The sequence below is a fragment of the Halichoerus grypus genome, chromosome 5, assembly GCF_964656455.1.
Source record: "Halichoerus grypus chromosome 5, mHalGry1.hap1.1, whole genome shotgun sequence".
Taxonomy (NCBI): Eukaryota; Metazoa; Chordata; class Mammalia; order Carnivora; family Phocidae; genus Halichoerus; species Halichoerus grypus.
In genome coordinates this window covers 180,364,394-180,384,650 of record NC_135716.1, presented here as the reverse complement: position 1 = coordinate 180,384,650, position 20,257 = coordinate 180,364,394, and the positions used below count along the sequence as shown (strand labels likewise).

At 51.1% G+C, this 20,257-nt stretch overlaps 1 protein-coding gene and 1 long non-coding RNA gene across 3 annotated transcripts in view; one reads left to right on the top strand and one right to left on the bottom strand.

Moving 5' to 3' along the window:
• The window catches only part of CTNNBIP1 (catenin beta interacting protein 1), a 49,646-nt gene extending 29,851 nt beyond the window's left edge, over positions 1 to 19,795 (bottom strand). Inside the window, exons 1-2 of one of the 2 annotated variants that reach the window (XM_036090531.2) lie at positions 19,657 to 19,779; positions 11,838 to 11,891 (exon numbers count right to left, since the gene is read on the bottom strand). The gene's annotated coding sequence lies outside the window, so the exon portion shown is untranslated. Of the gene's footprint in view, positions 1 to 11,837; positions 11,892 to 19,656 lie in introns of both variants that reach the window. The other variant, XM_036090532.2, reaches the window with a different exon arrangement.
• On the top strand, positions 1,959 to 6,641 carry LOC118534566 (uncharacterized). The gene is made up of 4 exons (XR_004916756.2): positions 1,959 to 2,176; positions 4,771 to 4,916; positions 5,133 to 5,381; positions 5,482 to 6,641. It is a non-coding gene; the product is annotated as an uncharacterized LOC118534566 (long non-coding RNA).
• Positions 19,796 to 20,257: the final 462 nt, after the last annotated feature.

The following is a 20,257-nucleotide window of genomic DNA, read 5'->3' as shown; positions in this document are numbered from 1 at the left end:
GCCAGGTGGCCATGGGGAAGTCATTCAATCAACAAATGTATTCAGCACCTACTACGTATTGGGATATATCAGCAAAAAAACAGTCAAAAGTCCCTACATACTCTGGTGAGAGGGGAGAGCAGACAAAACAAAATAAAAATCAACCAATGGGAAATAATACAGTGTGGATGGAAGAAGGTGACCAAGAAGTGCTAGGATAAAAACCGAGCTGGGTGAGGGGATCAGGAATGTGGGGTGGCCGGGTGGGCCTTCCTGAGCAAAGACTGGAACGGGGTGACGGAGTGAGCCGTGGGAGCCCAGAGCAGAGCTGGACGGAGGCCCCAGGGTGGGGTGCGCTGGAGGAAGAGCAAGAAAGGCCACAGGAAGGGAACGCGCACGGGGACAAGGGGCCCAGGGCACTGAGGCCTCTGGGAAACCTGACCTGGACCTGTAAGAAGGGGCAGCAAGCAGAGGTGTAGCCTGGCCTGACTTGGGTGTTGGCAGGTCCACCCTGACTCAGACACAGAGAGGAGGTGGGGGGCTGAGAGCAGAAACAGGGGGAGGCCGTGGTGGGAATCCAGGCAAAAGGAGTGGACGGGACATCAGGAGGGCCAGTGGGTGCCGCACGCAGTGGGGGCAGGTACATGGGATGGGGACTCCCAGTCCTGGGGGCTGAGCAACTGAAGGCAGCACTCCTATCAACCAAGATGGGAGAGATGCAGGTGGAACAGTTTTGGAAAAGGACCAGGGGTTGAATTTCAGACAGCTTGGAGCCTTCCCATCAATAAGCCTCAGTTTCCTTATCTGTAGAATGGGGATGATAATGGCACCTGCCTATCAGGGCTGTGAAAATGAGATAACAGAGAGCACTAGGCATAGTACATGGCACACAGCAAACGCTCAATAAACACTAGTTACTCTAATGATAAGATCACAAGATGATAATAGACAACGCGAGTAAGGGGTATTTTTGTTATAGAATGGGGGGTGGTGGGAATAAGACTAAACAGTAAGAATTCGAAGGCTTAACATACCCAGCTTCCTTTCCTCCCTTTTCCCTCCCAGTTCACCCATCGGCCCCCAACTGGCTCAAATGAATGATCAGGGGTGAAGAGTTATGGGGTCGGGGGGGAGGGCAGGACCCCACCTCCATGTTCCACACGCCGCCCTGAATCACTGGGGGTGCTTTAAAGCAGAGTTTCCCAACCTTGGCACGATGGAGAATTTAGGATTCTTTGTTGTGAGGACTGTCCTGGGCATTGTAGGATATTTAGCAGCAGCCCTGGGCTCTATCCGCTAGACGCCAGGAGCAGCCCCTCCCTGGTTGTGACAACCAAAAATGTCTCCAGACGTTGCCATTGTATCCCCTGGGACGCAAAATCACCCCAGGTTGAGAACTCCTCTAAAGAAATAGTTGACACACATTCTAACTATTGGCCAAGTACTGTGCTCACCCCTTCAGGTACATGAATCATTCGGGCTTCAGAGCAAACATCCTTGTAAGGTTCAACAAGTGAGGACACGGAGATGCAGAGATCACCCAGTGATCACTCAGCCAGTCCGTCCTACTCTGCACTGAGGCAGGATTCAAACCCAGATCGTCCAAGTTCTGAATCACTCTGTGACACTGTTATCCAGGATACGTGTAAATGGGTAGAAAGCACTCAGGGCCAAGGACAGGGAGGCAGGCCCGAGCCCGGTCTGCAGCTCCGTACCAGGCGGCAGTTCAGACCCTCAGCGACATCAAAACTAGGGCACTGGAGAGAATTTCCACAAGCTCTGCTCTCGGTAATTAAGCTGCAACCTCCTGGACTCTGGGGCCTCATGAGCAACTGCCTTAATTAATAAATTCCACATTGAAGCCTCCTCAATCCAGAGCCAGGCTCAGCATTCTCGAACCATGTTCCACCAGCATGAGCAAAACAGGTCTAATGGCAGCTCTGGCGAGTCAGGGAGTCTGCAGGACGTGGCATCATTCTTCCGGAGATGAGCTGGGGATAAGGAGTTCCTCCTGAGGTCGCCAACCCAAGTTCAAACCTGATCCAAAGCTCCTTCCTGCTCCATGAAGCCAGGCGACGTGGCAGAACAATGATAATTACTGCTGTTGCTGGAGCGTTCTCCAAGGGACAGGCACACCGTCAGTCACATTCATCACATTTGTCTCGTTTAATTTTAGTCCTTGCAACAAGCCTGCAAGGTAAGAATTACTCCCATTTGATAGATAAGACAACTGCTACTCAGGGATGCTAAGTAACCTGCCCAAGGCCAAGGAGCTAAGAAGTGACAGGGCCCGGATTTGAATGCTCCCTCCATCCTATCAAGCGCCTCCTGGCTCAGGAGTTGAGAGAAGCGTCAGCCATTTTAACTGAAATTAAAATGAAAATCCACTTCAGAGAAAAAAAAAAAAGGCCAGAGCCCCCAAACTCCTGCCAGTCAGAAAAGAAGATAATACAGCATAACAACTGAACACAGTGAATGGTCCTTGATGGGATCCGGGGAGAGAGAGGGGGAAGGAGTCATAAAGGCCGTTATTGGGCAATTAGGCAAGGTTTACTAGAGAGTATTGATTAGATAATGGTATTGTATCAATGTTGTGTGTGTTGAATGTGATTTTATCCTGGGTGCTCTGGAAAATACCCTGGTCCTTAAGCGACGCGGGCTGGAGTACGTAAGGGTGAAACATCTCAATGCTTGCAGCTTACTCCTAAATGGTTCAGGGGGAAAAAAAAGTGTGTGTGCCTAAGTGTGTGTGAGCGTGCACAGAAGGTGCGTGAGCAACTATGGCAAAAGGTGAACACTGGTGACACTAGGTAAAGGTCATAGTTCACTACTATTTCGACTTTTCTGCAGATTTGAAATCAAAATGAAAAGTCGGGAAAACACTGAAAAGCCACTGGGAAATGGTCAAGCAAGGCAGTAGGAGAGGCCTGCCCTTGCTCTGGGGTTGGGGGGGTGTGTGTGCGAGGAGCTACGTGTAGTCCACCTGAAGGCCCTGCTGTAGTGGGGAGCAGCTCTGAGGCCCGAACACAGATGAGCCCTGCTCCTCTCTGGCTGCAGGTTCGTGGGCACAGGAGTGAGTCCAAACTCTTGGGCTTTTCACCCCCCCAAACACCTCCCACCTCAGAGCTGTAACCTGCCCTTCACGGCAATGCGGCAGGTGCATCCTGTTCCAGGAGTGAACCGCTCTGATGAAGGCCCTTGGGTGAAGGTTCTTGCAGCATTAAAATCAAATCCATGGGACCCGATTCAAAACAACCCAACAGCAAGCAGAGCGCGGCCGCCCTGCCCAGCTGTCCTGACAACCGTGGGGAAGGCAGCCACACAGAAGACCGTGGTTAGGCTGGGAAGGGGGTGCCTGGAAGCATCGGCGGGCGGGGGTGGGGGGTGCTCAGTCAGTTAAGAGGCTGACTTGATTTTGGCTCAGGGTCCAGGGATGGAGCCCCGTGTCGGGCTCCTCGCTCAGTGAGGAGTCTGCTGGAGATTCTCTCTCCCTTTCCCTCTGCTCCTCCCCTACTCTCTCCCCAAAATAAATAATAAATCTTTAAACGATAACAACAAAGGGCTGCAGGACAGGCACAGACCTGCCCAGAGAGGGCTCCCCAGGACCTGCACGCTGGACAGGAGGCAAGAAGAAAGGGCCTCCCCCCACACCCCGCCTTGGGCAGGGGCAGGTAGTAGGACCAGCTGTCCACCACGTCCCTGAGAAGCGGGGGTGCTCAGTCGGGGGCATCTGGTGATGTCTGAGACATTTCTGGTCATCGTAATGGGGAGGATGCTAGTGGGCAGGGGCCAGGGATGGTGCCGAAGGCCCTGGGATGCCCGTGGTTTCCCTCAGTTACCTCAGTTACCTCTGGTAACCTCAGAGTTACCAGCTGCATGGGGTTCCTTCCACACCTCTGGGCCTTAGCAGCTGCAGGTCCCTCAGCCCAGAATGCCCTTTCCTACTTACTGTTCTCTGCTCGGTAGCACCTTCCCTGGGCTGCCCTGAGCCCTGGGTTCACACCTGCCCAAATTTCCCGCTCGAGACGCCTGACATCCCCCCCTGCCCCTGCCCTGGGGTGTCTCACATCTCCTCCCACCTCAAGCTGCAAGCTATCTGCGGGCAGGCCCCAGGCAGCCTTATTCTCAGAGACATCAAAATGAACCCACACATCTCATTAAATATAATTCTTCTCTCACTCATAGAGGGAGCTGATACACTGGACGGGGGGTAGGGAACAGTGCCGCCAGTCACATCTGGGGCTCTGTTATGTGCATGAACAGATTCGGGGAGCCTGAGAGAGTCACCTGGGAACCACAAAGGAGCCCCCAGCCCCAACGCTGTCCCCACAGGGAATCTGAGACATCGAGGACTAGAAGGGGCCTGTATGTATAGACTATATAATGTTGATGTGGTTGCACTGATATAAGGCATCTCTTTAGAACTTCTGGCTTAAAAATTTTTTTTCCCTATGATTTTGGCCTGACTGATAAAAATAAGTTACTCGGATATTGCTGTCTCTTCAAGTCCTGATTGGGGTGAAGCCCCTCTTTTTACAGCTAAGAAAGAGTACCTGGCAGGCCTGCTGTTCAGCTGAGAACAATGCAAACAGGAAGGGAATGCGGAGGGGCCGGAGGAAGTTTCCCCAGCTGCACGGGGACACTCCTGATCCCGGGCTAAGTTTCGAGGCTGTGGTTCCGACCGAGGGACACACAGGTGGTGGTGGTGTTCTCTTGGCACAACAGGGGAATGAGGACAGAAGGAAAAAAGCATCTTTGACCTAATTTTAAAATATTCTTTTTTCTTCCCAGAGAACGGCTGGAGCCCTGAAACCCGGCCAAGCCAGAGCCGGAGACCTGAAGTCAGGAACCAGTGTGCCTACAAAACCCGGCTCCGGATCTTCCTCTGATTCAGTCTGATTCGTGACCCTCGGCCTCTGGCAGGTTCCAGGGAGTGGGTAATGCAGACTCCAGAGCCCTTGTCTATTTATAAGTGAATGGAGGAGTTGGAAGCTTCTGCTCTCGAATGGGTGCAAGCACACTCTGTCCCCCGTCCTGGGCAGGAGGTCTCCCAGGCTGGAGGACCCTCACCACGGGCTGAGCACCTGGCAGCGTCCGAAGCCACCCTGTGCAAGTTGATGACAGAAGGACCCTTTTTCTCTCCTGTAACCTAGATTGACATCTGAGAGGCCCCCCAGCTTGCTGACGCCCATGCTCCCCTCCACCAAGGGAAAACTCACTTTGCATCCCTGGTCAGTGTTCTGAGGGAGAGAGCTGAAGTCCACTGCAGGCCTGGTGGGAAGGAGCCTGGCCAGGAGGTTTCACAGACCTGTGTCACCTCCAGAGAAGGAGGCGAGAATGGTAATCTCAACCCATGGAAGTCCTGTCAACCCCACAGCCCACAGCTATGTCAATTCTTGCAGGTCACCATTTAACACTTTTAATTAAATTGAGAAATTTAAAAGATTATATTTTTAAAGAGGAAGGGGAAAGACTATTTATTCAGTGCTATTTATTTCTCAGGAGCTGCATGAGGTCCCTTGACTCAGAAGCCTATGGACGCGTTCATGCCACCCTCGTAATGGCAGGCCAAAAAGCATGGCACCGGCCCGGCCCTCCCCGCCCCTCCCCGCGCTGGCCTCTCCAGCTCTTCTTCCTTTGCCTCAGCTCTCCCTCCATCCCTTCCTTCCATTAAAGTTCTCTTATAATTGGTTCAAGTAAATAAGCTTCCTGAATGGGTTCACTGCATCCCCTCAGAATCCCAGGGCCAGGAAGGCCTCCAACTTCCTGTTGTGAGAATTAGGTCATTAAATCAATGGGGTCGCCTGCTGGGGCGAGGGCTCAGTTCCCCCAGAGGCAGCAGGCTGGCCGCCTCCTGGCCTCCAGAGCCTGCAGGTCCTTACCGCCCAGCTCTGGGGATGACTATCCTTGGGATCCGGCTGGGAGGCTCGAAGCGTGGCCTCCTGGGTGAAAATTCTTCCTATAGACCCTTAAGAAAATAAGTTTTAGGGGGCACCTGGGTGGCTCAGTCGGTGAAGCATCTGCCTTCATATCAGGTCATGATCCCGGGGTCTTGGGATCGAGCCCTGCATGGGGCTCCCTGCTCAGCGGGGAGCCTATTTCCCCCTCCCCTCCCTCTGTGTGCTTGCTCTCTCTTTCGCTCTCTCTCTCAAATAAATAAAATTTAAAAATCTTAAAAAAAAAAAAAAAGAAGCTACAGCATTACTTCCTCCTCTCTCCTGTAAGCTTTCAACATATAGGTGTGCGTTAATTTGCATAAAACATAGGCATGTTTGTTTACCTCAAAACCATACGCATACCATTGCTACAAATTGCAAGGATCCATTCTACCCGCACGTGCCATTAGCCACACTGTTTGTTTGGATAACTGCTTCTGCTCTCTATGACACAAGCATAGTGTCCTCACCCTCCAGCTACCTCTGAACAAAAAAATAATCCGAGGAAGGAGGAAACCTCCCCCTAAGAGGCTGTGAAGACTCAGTTTCCTCCCTCTCTAAATGTTTAACAAGCTGATAATCAAAAACAAAAATGTTTCAAACAAAGACAACTCCAGAATCCATATGCGTTTATTCCATTAGCTCGAGGTGGGTGGGGGAAGGGGGGTAACATGAAGACGAGAACTCCCCAATGGGGGCCACAAAGCTCCAGCCTGAGGACAAATGTGGTGGCGGCTGGAGAGGTGAGGGACGGTCAGGGAAAACACAGCACCTAACACAGCAGGAATCCAGCCACGGTCACCTAGAGGGTCTGCTCAGGGCCAGGGCCACCAGAGAAGCTCAGAACAGTGGACCGAAATGGACTGGAGGCTGCTGGGGCCCGGGCAGGGGCTGAGAAAGAAACTGTCCCCATTCCCAATGGGTGTAGGCATAAACACCCAGACCAGGCACACCCAGATAATCCAGTTCAGCAGCCAAATCCCCATCATCCGCTTGTAACGACATCCCTCATTCCCAAAGCCACGAAACCATTAGTCACCAAGCCACGGACAGGGAGCAGAAGCTCCCAGCAAAACTGACTTGTTACCACTCCCCTGGCAAAAAGGCTCCTGGTTTTACAGGCCAGCTACCCACCCAAGACCATCACATTTCTTTTTTTTTCTTTTTTTAAAGATTTTATTTATTTATTTGACAGAGAGAGACATAGAGAGAGAGGGAACACAAGCAGGGGGAGTGGGAGAGGGAGAAGCAGGCTTCCCGCGGAGCAGGGAGCCCTACGCGGGGCTTGATCCCAGGAACCTGGGATCATGACCTGAGCCGAAGGCAGATGCTTAACGACTGAGCCACCCAGGCGCCCCAAGACCATCACATTTCATAAAATGAGACGCAGGAGTCTTTTACCATATCCACATAATGCAAGTGGAGCCTGACCTCTTGCAAAAACTCTCAGTTGAGAAGAAAAAGCTTCTATCAAGGTTCGCAGAGAGAGAGGTTAATGACACTACATACTAGTTTGAGGGTATTCTCACGGACTGCGGCTTTTGGTCTCAGAGAACTAAACTTCCTTGCAAATTTACTTGGAGCACATAATGCAATGTAGGAACAAAACAAGAATACCAGCACCAACGCGCACCGGTTCTTACCTGCTTCTAGAAAAGCCACGTAAGTCTGCCAGAAAGATACGAGGTCATAAAAATTTCCAACTCCAAAAAAAGAATAACCCACCCAAAAAAGAGGTTCCTAAGAGAAAGGGAAATAGACCACTGTGCACGCTGGAAGAGAAGGGGAAAGAAGCCAGAAATCCAGGACGGTAACCCAGGAGCGCCAGGCAAAGCCAGGAGAACCAGACCAAAATAGATCCCAGATGGAACAAAGTTGGGGTTTTTTTTCTCCTCACCTTTTTATTGTGACAAATGTCAAAGCCATGGAAAAGCTGAAAGATTGGTACAGGGAACATCCCAATACCTGCCCCTAGAGTCACCGCTCGCTAACATTTTGCCACATTCGTCTCAGTCATGTCGCTCCATGTTGTGGGCACACCAGGGTGTGTACCCTGCTTTTCTTCCTGAGCCATTTGAAAGTAAGCTGTAGACATCACGATACTTTGCTAAATGTCTCACTGCTATCTCCTAAGGCCATCCTCCCACATATAACCAGGACACTATTTGCGCCCCCAAGGAATTTCATATTGACCCAGTAGTGTTCTGTGATGTACACCCATGTCCCAGTTTCCAAGCCGCCCTGTGTGGCCATCACTGGTTTTATTTAATTTTTTTAAAGATTTTAGTTATTTATTTTTAAATAAAGATTTTATTTATTTATTTGACAGAGAGAGAGACAGCGAGAGAGGGAACACAAGCAGGGGCAGAGGGAGAAGGAGAAGCAGGCTTCCCGCTCCAGCCATCACTGGTTTTCAATCCAGGATCCAACGGAGGATCTCAAGTGCATTCAATCCCCATGCTCTTTCACCTCCTTTAGCCTGGAATGGTTCACCAGCTTTTCTTTGTCTATCACGACATGAACATTTTTTAGAGTCCAGGAACGTAGTGTTTAGGACATCCCACAATCTAGATTTGCCTAAGAATCCCTAGAATTAAGAATAAGACTAACTGTTTGGCAAGAAGCTCTCACAGCTGTTGCCAACACCCCACTGGTGGCACCCAATCCTGGTTCGCCCCATCTCTGGTGATGCCGGGTTTGATCCCTTGGTTGTGGAACAAAGTTTTAAATATCTAAAATAGAGGGGTGCCTGGGTGGCTCAGTCGTTGAGCGTCTGCCTTCGGCTCAGGTCATGATCCCAGGGTCCTGGGATTGAGCCCCGTATCGGGCTCCCTGCTCTGCAGGAAGCCTGCTTCTCCCTCTCCCACTCCCCCTGCTAGTGTTCCCTCTCTCGCTGTGTCTCTCTCTGTCAAATAAATAAATAAAATCTTATAAAAAAATAATAATAAATAAATAAATAATAAATATCTAAAATAGAGAGTAGGTATATTGCATGAAAATGCAGGAAAACAGTGGGACAAGAAAATAGTATGAAGTGAAACCTAAACATTATAAAAGATTTTAAAATCTGATCATATAAAATCAAAACTCTATGCATGGAAAGAAATATATAATCAAAAGAATAATGACAAATTGTTGAGCTATGTGTAATGTATATCACAGCCATAGGACAAACTTTTTTTTTTTTAGATTTTATTTATTTATTTGACAGAGAGAGAGCACACAAGCAGGGGAGCGGGAGAGGGAGAAGCAGGCTCCCCACTGAGCAGCGAGCCCGATGCGGGGCTCGATCCCAGGACCCCAGGATCATGACCTGAGCCGAAGGCAATTGCTGAACAACTGAGCCACCCAGGCGCCCCAGGACAAACTTCCTTAATATATAAAGAACACCTGTTGATCAATAAGAAAAGACTGCCAGCTCAAGAAAGAAATGAGCTAACAGTGTAACACATTGCTCATAAATGGCTCTTGAAGCTATGAACTGAAAAATTCCTCTATTTCTCCATAAGGAAAATGCAAATTAAAATGATAATGAAATACCATTTCTAACCTATCAGATTATCAACAATTAAACAGTTTGACAGCTGGGGCGCCTGGGTGGCTCAGTCGTTTAAGCATCTGCCTTTGGCTCAGGTCATGATCCCGGAGTCCTGGGATAGAGCCCCTCTTCGGGCTCCCTGCGAGAGCCTGCTTCTCTCTCTCCCTGCTGCTCCCCCTGCCTGTACTCTCTCTCTCTGTCAAATAAATAAATAAAATCTTTAAAAAAAAAAAAAAGTTTGACAACTTCTGCCAAGGGATGGGGGAAATAGGTATTCGTGTACAGTTTTAATGGGCATATACAGTTTTAATGGGCATATAAAATGTTACCATCTCCATGAGAATGAGTTGATAATACTGCAAATCTAAATTTTTTTTTTAAATATTTTTTATTTATTTATTTGACAGAGAGAGACACAGCGAGAGAGGGAACACAAGCAGGGGGAGTGGGAGAAGGAGAAGCAGGCCTCCCGCCAAGCAAGGAGCCCGATGCGGGGCTCGATCCCAGGACCCCGGGACCATGACCCGAGCCGAAGGCAGACGCTTAACGACTGAGCCACCCAGGCGCCCCGACAATACTGCAAATCTAAATAGATGCACCCTTTGCTCTAGCAATTCAGCTAGAATTTATCCTATAGATACCCTTAAGTGCACAAAAATGTGTATATAAGAATATTCCTTGTTCATAGTAATAAAAGACAGAAAACTTAAAAGCTCACCAACAGGGGACTGGTTTTAAGAAATTAAAATACAACCAATCAGGGCGCCTGGGTGGCTCAGTCGGTTAAGTGTCTGCCTTCGACTCAGGTCATGATCCCAGAGTCCTGGGATTGAGCCCCGCATCGGGCTCCCTGCTCAGTGGGGAGCCTGCTTCTCCCTCTCCTGCCCCCCCCCCACCGCTTGTGCTCTCTCTTTGTCAAATAAATAAAATAAAAAACCTTTAAAAAAATAAAATAAAATACAACCAATCAAAAGAATGCCATGGAACCATTAAAATGAGTAAGACAGTTCTAAATGACCTTAGATATAACTTAACTTCTCCATGCCTCAGTTTACTCATCTGCAAACTGCAGACAATAACAGTACTTAGTTCACAGGACTTTTGTGAGTAAATGAGTAATATAAGTAAAGCACTTTTAACAATACCCAGCACACATGGGGCATCTGATCTCAGGGTCACGAGTTCAAGCCCCACACAGGGCGTGGAGTCTATTTAAAAAAAGAAAAGAAAAGAAAGCAATACCCAGCACACAAGAAGTGCTCGAGAGGTATTAGCTGAATGATGACAATGATGACGGTGTTGGTACAGAATGAGTTCCAGTACTTATTGTGAGGTGAAAAAAACAAGATGCAGAACACTGTGTATGACAGGTGTGCAAACAAACAGGGCACGTCAGGCATGCGTGTGATCACGCTTGTGCACGAAGCATGCGCACACATGTGGAATGTCTCTGGTTAAGACACACAGGACACTGGCTGACAGCGGTCTCTTTTGGGGCTGGGAAGCCAGGAAGGAAGACTATATGGCCTTTTGAATTCTATACTATGTCTCGATGACCCAGGCCAAAAGAAATGAATGCTATTTTTTAAAGGAAGGGGAAGGGGGTCAGAAGACAAGAATAAGAGAGAGCTCTTCCTCTGGGTGGTCCCGCCGGCCCAGGAAGTGCTTAGTGGGGGGCATTCAAGCTCCTCGGTCGTGGCTCTCAGGCCTAACAAACCTCTTCTCTCCCTACGAGACAGAACGTGGGCAGCCAACAGCTGCGACAAAAATGAGGTGACGGGGCACACAGCCTCTCGGGCAGAGCGGCCGCTTCACCCTGGGGGGTGCAGAAGGACTCTGTACTTGTCCTGGCCGACTCCGCTCTCCCGTGAGCTCCAGAAGGCTGCTCTGTGCAGGAAAGCAGAGCCAGGGCCCTGGAGAGACACCCCCAGAGCCGACCTGCGGGCTTGTAGGCCCCACCACGTCCTCCTAAAAATCACCGGCACCCCATCTTCCTCCAACTCCAGCGATCGGCTGGAGGAACGCCGTGTGCCTTGAGAGGCCCCCGGGCAGCGGCAACAGCGGGGACAGACACGGGTGGGGGGCGAGGGGGAGGGGGAGACGACACAGTCTCTGTCTCAGTTGGGAAGCTGAGCACACGGTCTGAGGTCATGGCTTACCCGAGCTGACCTTGCAGTTGCCCTACCACCTTTTGCTCCCACCTTTGTAAATACGATTGGATCATTCCAGGGCTCAGAACTACCACTTTTACCTGATTAAAACCCCCAAATCATCTTGGTAGTTTTCACATCTTCAAGGCTATAAATCAGCCTTCTTCCACCCACCCCCCCATCCCCACAGGAGAAACAAAATCACAAAGAGAAAATCATTCAAATGTTCTCTACCTGAAGAGAATAGAAGAAACCTGGAAGGTCCGAAACACGTTTCAGTTCATATTCCTGCAGCAGAAGAACATTCTGTGAGAGGCGAGGGTCAGGAGGGGTCTGTGGGAAGCCAGGGCTGCCTGGAGCAGGGGGCTGTGAGCCTTGGTCTGGGTAGGGGGGCTGTCAAGGCGAACCCATGTCCTTGGAAACCGGGCCTCTGGTTTGCCTGGTGATTTAGCAGGAAGAACAAGGGTGGGGCCCACATCAGGAAAGGTGTTTGAACCCACAGGGATCCTGACTCCCACAGGAAGCCTCGCTTGCAGAATCCAGGACTGCGGGATGATGAGGCAGTAACTTCATCTGTCTTGGAGCTGTTATTCAGCTCAGGGGCACGGACCACAGGATTCCAGCAGCAGGAAACATGTGGGTGGGATACTCAGGAGATACTCGGGCCTGAAAAAAACCTTAATTGGAGCTGGTCTCCAAAAGCCTCCCACCCAGCTCTCCATGTGGGAGAGGACATGGAAGTGGGTCACATTCTCCCGGCTGAACCAGCGTCACTGTGGGCTCCAGCCACACTTAAAGAAGTCCGGGGGGGGCGCCTGGGTGGCTCAGTCGTTCAGCGTCTGCCTTCAGCTCGGGTCATGATCCCAGGGTCCTGGGATCGAGCCCAGCATCGGGCTCCCTGCTCATCGGGAAGCCTGCTTCTCTCTCTCCCACTTACCCTGCTTGTATTCTCTCTCTGGCTGTCTCTCTGTCAAATAGATAAATAAAATCTTTAAAAAAAAAAAAAAAGTCCAGGGACACTGAGTGACCTGGTCTTCTTGCCAGGCCGGCCATTTCCTCCTGATCCGGCAGCAAATGGTGATGAGCCCCCAGGCGGAAGGGGCAGTTGATTAGCCCCAGGAAGGCAGTGACATGTTAGGGGCCGGGTGAAAGTAACATCACCCAGGAGTATGCTGTCCTGGGTCTTCCTCTCACTCTGAATATGGGCAGATGCCTCTGCCAGCCCTTTGCCCTCTCCACCCCAACCCTGCTGGAGGGACAGAGGAAGAACGCTGTGTGCTTTCCCATGACCTGCTGGGCCTCCCTGACCTCACTCTTTGAAGGGATCCTGAGGCCTGATGCTGAGAAGACTTGGGGAAGAAATAACCCTCCCACCCCACTGTGTATAAATTGACCCCACACAGGTGTTTACAGGCACCAGTTCCCTCGGGAACCCCGTGGGCCTGCCGGAGGGCACCAAGCACTAGCGCCATAGCCCACCCGCTGCCATATACCTGCTTTCCAGAGTTGGCAGAGGGAGACCTGACAGGCAGGAGAGACAAGGCATAAAGAAAGGCACCAGATTGGTGGCATAAATTAAAAAAAAAAAAAATTGGGGAAGAGCCTATGATCATTGCTTCCTGACTTGAACTCAAGTAACAAAGGGTTGAGGCTTTCAGTAGAAATGAGTTCTTACTGCCCACACCAAGTGCAGCTTTTGTTAAGCATGACATAGAAGGGCTCTAATCTATTAACTCTCCCCTTGCTCTTCTGGGAAGCCAAACACAGTCCTCCACCTTAAGGCCCACCTAGGGCAGGTACCCAGGGGAGCCAACGTGTACACCTGGAAATTATATCCTCACTCTTCCCTGAGAGTTCAAAACATTCACCAACACATTCTTTCTTTATTCACATGACTCCATCTAGATAATAAGCCTCTTGGCCCTAGACTATAAGCTTTGCATGGGGAAGAACTATTTTTACTCTGCTCATCACAATATTCCCAGTGCCTACCATGGAGCCCAGATCGTAATAAAAGTTCTGTAAATATTTATTAATTGAATCAGTGAATCATTAGAAGGAAGGAGAGTAGGAAGAAGGACAAATGGAAGAAGGCCATCACTTCTTGGTATCTCTGTGTTTTTGGCTTATCTTATAAAGACATCATAGCCAGGATTAGAAACCAAGCCCTTTATCCCCCTTCTCTGCCTTGCCATCAGTAGTCCTCAATCATGTTATGAGGCATGCAGACCTGCTTACAGAAGCTTATACACTACGACACAACCAGGAAAAACGGAGAAACAGTCATGACCCTCAATCCTTACGAAACTTCGGAAGGAGGAAAACAATGCTTTGGTCCAGTTGTGTCCACCACACAAGGACACCTCTCCCTCTGGGGACTGTTGTCTTTCCCTTTTAACAAGGCTTCATGGAGGATCAGGGCATAATGGGTCTTTAATAACCGAGTTATAACAGCAATTGGTGCTCAGCGCCCTTTCATAAAAGAAGTTCAAAAGCACTTTGGCTCAAACATCACAATGCCCCTGGGAGCTCTGAAGGTACAAGTATCATTATCCCCATTTACAGTTGGGGAAAGTAAGGTAAAGGGAGGTTAATTAGCTTGCCCAAGGTCAGATGAGACAGGGAAAGGGTATAGGATTCAAACCCTTCGCAGCAGGCAGTCAGCTAACTCGCTACCCGAACAGTGTCACCCACGCCGGGCTTGAGAGACTTTTCTCTTCTCTACCGTTTCTGCTGAGAAGCAGTATCTGACATGGGGCTCTGAGCTCGTGACCAGGAGACACACTGCCTGGGTTTGAATCCTGACTCTGTTCCTGACTAGCTTGATCTCTAACAAATTACTTAACCTTTGCGGGCCTCAGCGCCTGAATATGTAAAATGGAACTAATGGTGCGATCTCCAAAACCAGGGTGAGGATTAAATGAGATAATGTACGTAAAATGCCATTTTCGTTCATTTTCTCAATGAGCACACATCACTCTCATTGAAAAAAAAATTACTTGAAAAAAGGGCTGCACCCACCCTGGGCTTAGTTTTTACAAGGCTGCAGATGACATACGACTAACAGGCATTTTGGATTCTGCCAATGAAATGTCCCAGGAGCCTGAAAGTGACTTGCAACACCAAGTTTAGATCCCCGCTGACGTGTGTTGGCCCCTCAAGGTTAGCAGAGCAAGTGGCATCGTGAACACCAACTGACAAGGGGGATGCCTGAATGAGAAGCCAGCCAACAGCACCCCGTCTAACGAGGCCAACTCTGGATTCCTGGCCAACCGAACCCCTGGGTTCTAAATGCCATTTCTCTGAGTGCTCTGCTGAGCTTCCCAGCTGCACTCAGCCCAGACCAAAGACAGCCAACGCCTTCTAGGTAGCACCGTGTTCCTGCTCAAACAGGTGTTCATGGGTGACAGGTGTGGCCAGACCCTCTATAGAGGGCCAGGTGATACTGAGCAGGGGCCTGGAAGAGAAGTGGTGGTGGGCTGGGGGGAGACAGCTACCCAGTCAATCTCAACAAAGATGCTGTGACATACATGTGTGTGGACATCCCTGATGCACACATGGAGACCAACAGCAAAACTCCGTTATTTCAGCGTCACTGCCAAGATAAGAAGCTTTAACTCAGGGCACCTGGGTGGCTCAGTTGGTTAGGCATCTGCCTTTGGCTCAGGTCACAACCTTGGGGTCCTGGGATCAAGCCCTGTATCGGGCTCCCTGCTCATCGGAGAGCCTGCTTCTCCCTCTCCCTCTGCCTGCCGCTCCCCCTGCTTGTGCTCTCTCTCTAAATAAATAAATAAATAAAACCTTTAAAAAAATAAAAAGGTGGGAGAGGTATTTAATTAAAAAAAAAAAGAAGCTTTAACTCCTACAGAGAAGAGCAGAGAACATACGACACGCCACGGTATAAGGCAAGATGCTATGAGCTGGCAATGCTCATTCATTCAACTCAAGAAACTGATTATCCTCACTCTTGGCGGTGCGGGGGGGGGGAGGTGTGGGTGTGGGGAAGAAGGCTCAAAGGAATCTGCAGGACATACACATACGCGTGCACGCGCGCACACACACACACAGACACACACACACACAGAAATGAGAGAAATGAGGAACCTGATGGGAATAAAGTCAACACTGCTAGCCTGCTGGCCTCCAAAAGCCTTCCCAGGACAAGGAGAACCCACTCACTGCTCTTGCTAGCATCCTGCTCTTTCTCCTAGCATGAACCCTCAAGGAAGAGTTCTCATGCAGTGACTTCCCACTGTTCAGAATTGATGAGTAAGATCCAAATTCCTCACCATGGCCACAGATCCAGCCTCTGTCAACTCCTCGGTCACCACACTCCAGCCCCACTGGACTTATGGCTCCTGCTGTCCTCTGTGCCCATCAGCCGGGTCCCCGTTCAAAGTCACCTCCTGAGAGCGAGCTAGAGTTCTGATCCCAACCCCTATCCCAGTCATCTCCATCTTAGTGACCTGTTTTATTCTCCCCATATCTCTTTTCACCATCCTGTATTATTTTGTTTACCTATTTACTATTTGTCTCCCCCACCAGAATATAATCTACATTAGACCACGGATCCTGGTGATCTTGTTCTTGGCTATATCCCCAGCACCTACCACAGGGCCTGGCATAAAGTAGATGTTCAATACGTCATTCAATTTAACAAATATTTACTGAGTGCCTACAAAGTTTAGACACTGGACTACAACAGTAGACCAAAAAAAAAGACAAAATCTCTGCCCTCAAAGAGCTTCTGGTGGCAAATAAGAAACAGATAAATAACAGTGAAATGATAACTACTACTTCAACCAACCACATACTAAGTGTTTGGTGCTGTTCTAAGCATCTGACAGGTATGACCTAATTTAATCCTCCCAACAACTCCCTGAAGGATTAGTATTTTACAGATGGGGAAACTGAGGCACAGGGAGGTTAAGTTACTTGCTGAAGGTCACATAGCTTATAATGGCAGAAACCAAGATCCAAACCCAGATAGTCATGGCACAAAGTCCATGCTCTGATTAAGAGCTACACTTCAGGGCGCCTGGGTGGCTCAGTTGGTTAAGCGACTGCCTTCGGCTCAGGTCATGATCCTGGAGTCCCTGGATCGAGTCCCACATCGGGCTCCCTGCTTGGAGGGGAGTCTGCTTCACCCTCTGACCCTCCCCCCTCTCATGTGCTCTCTCTCTCTCATTCTCTCCCTCTCAAATAAATAAATAAAATCTTAAAAAAAAAAAAAAAAAAGAGCTACACTTCAGCTTTGCTGAGTGTTGAATAAGGACTCGGCCAGCGGCCCCCACAGCTGTTCTCTATAGGCAGGGCTGGAGAGAGAGCAGATCCATCGAGGAGGGGCTGCCCTGTTCTGTGAGCTCAGTGAGGTGGAGACGGCTGGCTTTACCACCGTACTGCACCCTGGATGAGAAGGGATCTGCAGGGAAGTGTGGTCTGATGACAAGACAGGGACGGGGCCAGGATTCCTGGCTTCTAGTTCTAGGTGCTGAGACACCCAGACAAGTCAACTAATATTTGATGAGTTTACTTTTTGTGCAGGACACTGATCTTGACGTTGGGAGCGACACAAAGATGAATCCACCAGAGATCCTAGCCTCAGAAAGCTGAGAGTCATGCAGGTACATTTGGAGCTAAAACAGAAGTCGAAATTGGCAGGTGCCACTAAAAAATGTACAAACTGCTATGGGATTTCAGGAGTCACATAGCCTCTAGGGGCCACAGGTCCCCAGCCAGAAAAGAGGGGGCTGGCCTACACAACCCCCAAGGTCCTCTGCCTCTCACATGTTCTGACAGCACAGTTTGTGAGCAGCACAGAGATCAAGTTTTATTCTGGTTAATAGTTCAAGTACATGGCCACTGACTGGTCGTCTCATCTACCATGAGAACAGTCCCAATTTCTTTGAGCAACATCTTACAGCATCGGCAGGGCAATAAAAATACTCTCATTTCAATAATGCAGCCAGATATGGGAACGAAGCCCAGTGTGTTCTGCGCTCCTCCACCTCTAACTGGTTTTTAAACCCACAAACCCTCTTCCATCAAGGAGGGGATGACCCTTTCGTGAGCACATTGTTATAACGTGGAGCCCACTCCCTATTCACCTTGTTCTTGTCTATATCCCTAGAGTCTAGCACAGTACGTGGCTCACAATATGGGGCTGAGCAAGGTTAGCTGAACTAAACCTGAGTATGATCTAGAAATTATCTGCTAGACGTATAAATCTGAGTCAGTGTTTCCTGAAGTTTTGCTTTTCACTTCACTTTTACTACCCCCAGCCTGGTCCCCCAGGCCACCACCGTCTCTTGCCCAGAAGGTGCACTCGTCTATCTCCCAACTGGTATCCCTGCCTCTACCTTTGTGCCTTACAATCCAGTCCCTATACAACAGCCAGAACAGATCTTTGAAAGCTTAGATCTTATCACCTCTCTGCTTAAAATCCTCTAACAGCTTCTAACTGCACTTGGAATAAGATCCAAACTGGTTCTTCATAGCACTTAACGCCACTAAAATTATTTTGTCTGCTTATTTGTTTACTCCCTCCTCTTTAGAGTGTCCGCTTCGGGCGGGCAGGGGCTGGGTCTGTTTTCACCACTGGAGCCCCAGGGTTCAGCATGGTGCACGTCACATAGCACTCACCACTGATGGGTAAGTCTCCACCTTATAGAGGCAACTTGTATTTACAAGGCCCACTAACTCCACCAGAAAACCATGAATGACGCACTGACCTTTAACAGCCAGCACCTTTTTTATGATTCAAAGTCCTGCTTTAAATCAGAGGAAACTGGTATCTTTGGACACTTTAATGGCCCAAAAGATGAATACCACTTAGGGTCTAAAGCCAGGAACAAGAGCCCAGTAGTTGCAGCAGGGAGCTAAGATCCAAAGCACTTGGGAACAAAACCTGAGGACAAACTCTGACTTGCCTCCAGGTCCCATACTGACATACCCCGTGCCTCAATTTACCCAAAACCAGAAACAAGAACCCAGTGGTTGCAGCAGGGAGCTAAGATCCAAGGCACTTGGGAAGAAAATCTCAGGACAAACTCTGACTTGCCTCCAGGTCCAATACTGACACAGCCCATGCCTCAATTTACCCAGCAGCCGGCCAGGCACACTTCCCTACGTTCTTTGAGTGACAGGAGACAAAATAATTAACAGCTACAGCATACTTAGATTCTCAGATAGGAGGTGCTGCAAGCCACACATCTCATTATTCATAAAACTCTTGATTTGCTGCCCAGGCAAGCCTCCCCCGCCTTCCCAGGGGCTAACCTGACCGCAGGTACTGCTCAGACAAGTTCAGCACACAAGAGAGAGGGAGGCATGGGGGCCTAACACAGGTTGGGTGTCCAGACCAATCTATGTGCCTCGGTTACCAGGCTCAAGAATAAGGAAGGTGGTTGGGTGGGGGTGGCGAAAAGGAGGTGACAAGTGCAGTTTGGGGCTCCCAGTGGTTCATTTTGCAGGCTCACATATGCACACCCACCACACAGGTGAAACATGTGCCCGCAATGTGCACCTTCCAGGAACACTCACCGGGAGAGGTGGAATGGGGAAGCGACAGTTCAGGCACACGAGAGAGAGGAAGGGCGGCCCAGCGGCCAGACCTTGGCAGCATTTACTTTGGGGAAATATGCAGGGGCTCTATACGGAGGGTCGGGATGCTGAGCGTGGGGAGCAAGTGAGGGGACGGTCAGGAGGGCACGGGACCTGGAGTGCTGACAGACGGTGACAACCGCGCCGACGCGGTGGGGTGAACCACAGAGTGGGTGGCTCGGACACCTGTGGAGGCGCCCCCGGGGCGAAGGTGAGGACGGCTGGAGGGTGGTCTGCGGCGGGGTCGGGGGCGGCGAGCGGCGGGAGGCGGCGGCGACCAGCCGGGGCGAGGAGGCCGGGCCCAGACCAGGGCGCCGCGCCGGGGGCCAGCCCGTGGGTCCGAGAGGGGTCAGGGGCGCCCTCCGCGGCCCCTCCCCGGGAGACAAAGGGCCGGCGGCTCCCCCGAGCCCCGGCGCGGCGCTGTGGGCGCGGGGCCGGCCTCGGCGCTTACCTGGGCCGCCCGACCCGGCCGGGCCGGCGGGGGCTGCGGGTCCGCGCACGGCGCGCGGCGGCCTGTTCCGGGGCGCGCTCAGCCCGAGCAGCCGCGGCGGCGGCAGCAGCAGCAGAGGCGGCGGCGGCGGCGGCGGTGGCGGCGGCGGCAGCAGCAGCAGCAGCGGGAGCGGCCGCCAGAGCCTCCGCCTCCCGCTCCGTGAGTCACCGCGGCGGGGAGGGAGGGAGGCGCCAGGCCGCCGGGGGAGGGACCGGCGGAGGGGGCGGCACCTGGCTCCGCGCGGGCGGCGGAGGCGCGGCCACCGCAAGGCCCCGGGGTTGGGGGGGAGGGATTTGGGGGGGGAAGGAGGGCCGGGCGCCAGGGGAGGGACCTGAGGGTGGGGCGGGGCCGCGGGGCCGTGGGGCGCCCATTGGTTAAATCGGCCCATGGGGCGGGGCCTCCCGCCTACGGGGAGGGTGCTCGGGGGAGCGCGGGGACGCTCATTGGGCTCCTCGGGAGAAGGTGGGGCCAGGGATCCAGGGGCGGGGCCACGAGATGGGCGGGTGGAAACAGGGTCGTGGGTAGTGGCCGAGCCTTGCTCAGAACGAAGGGGTGGAGCGGA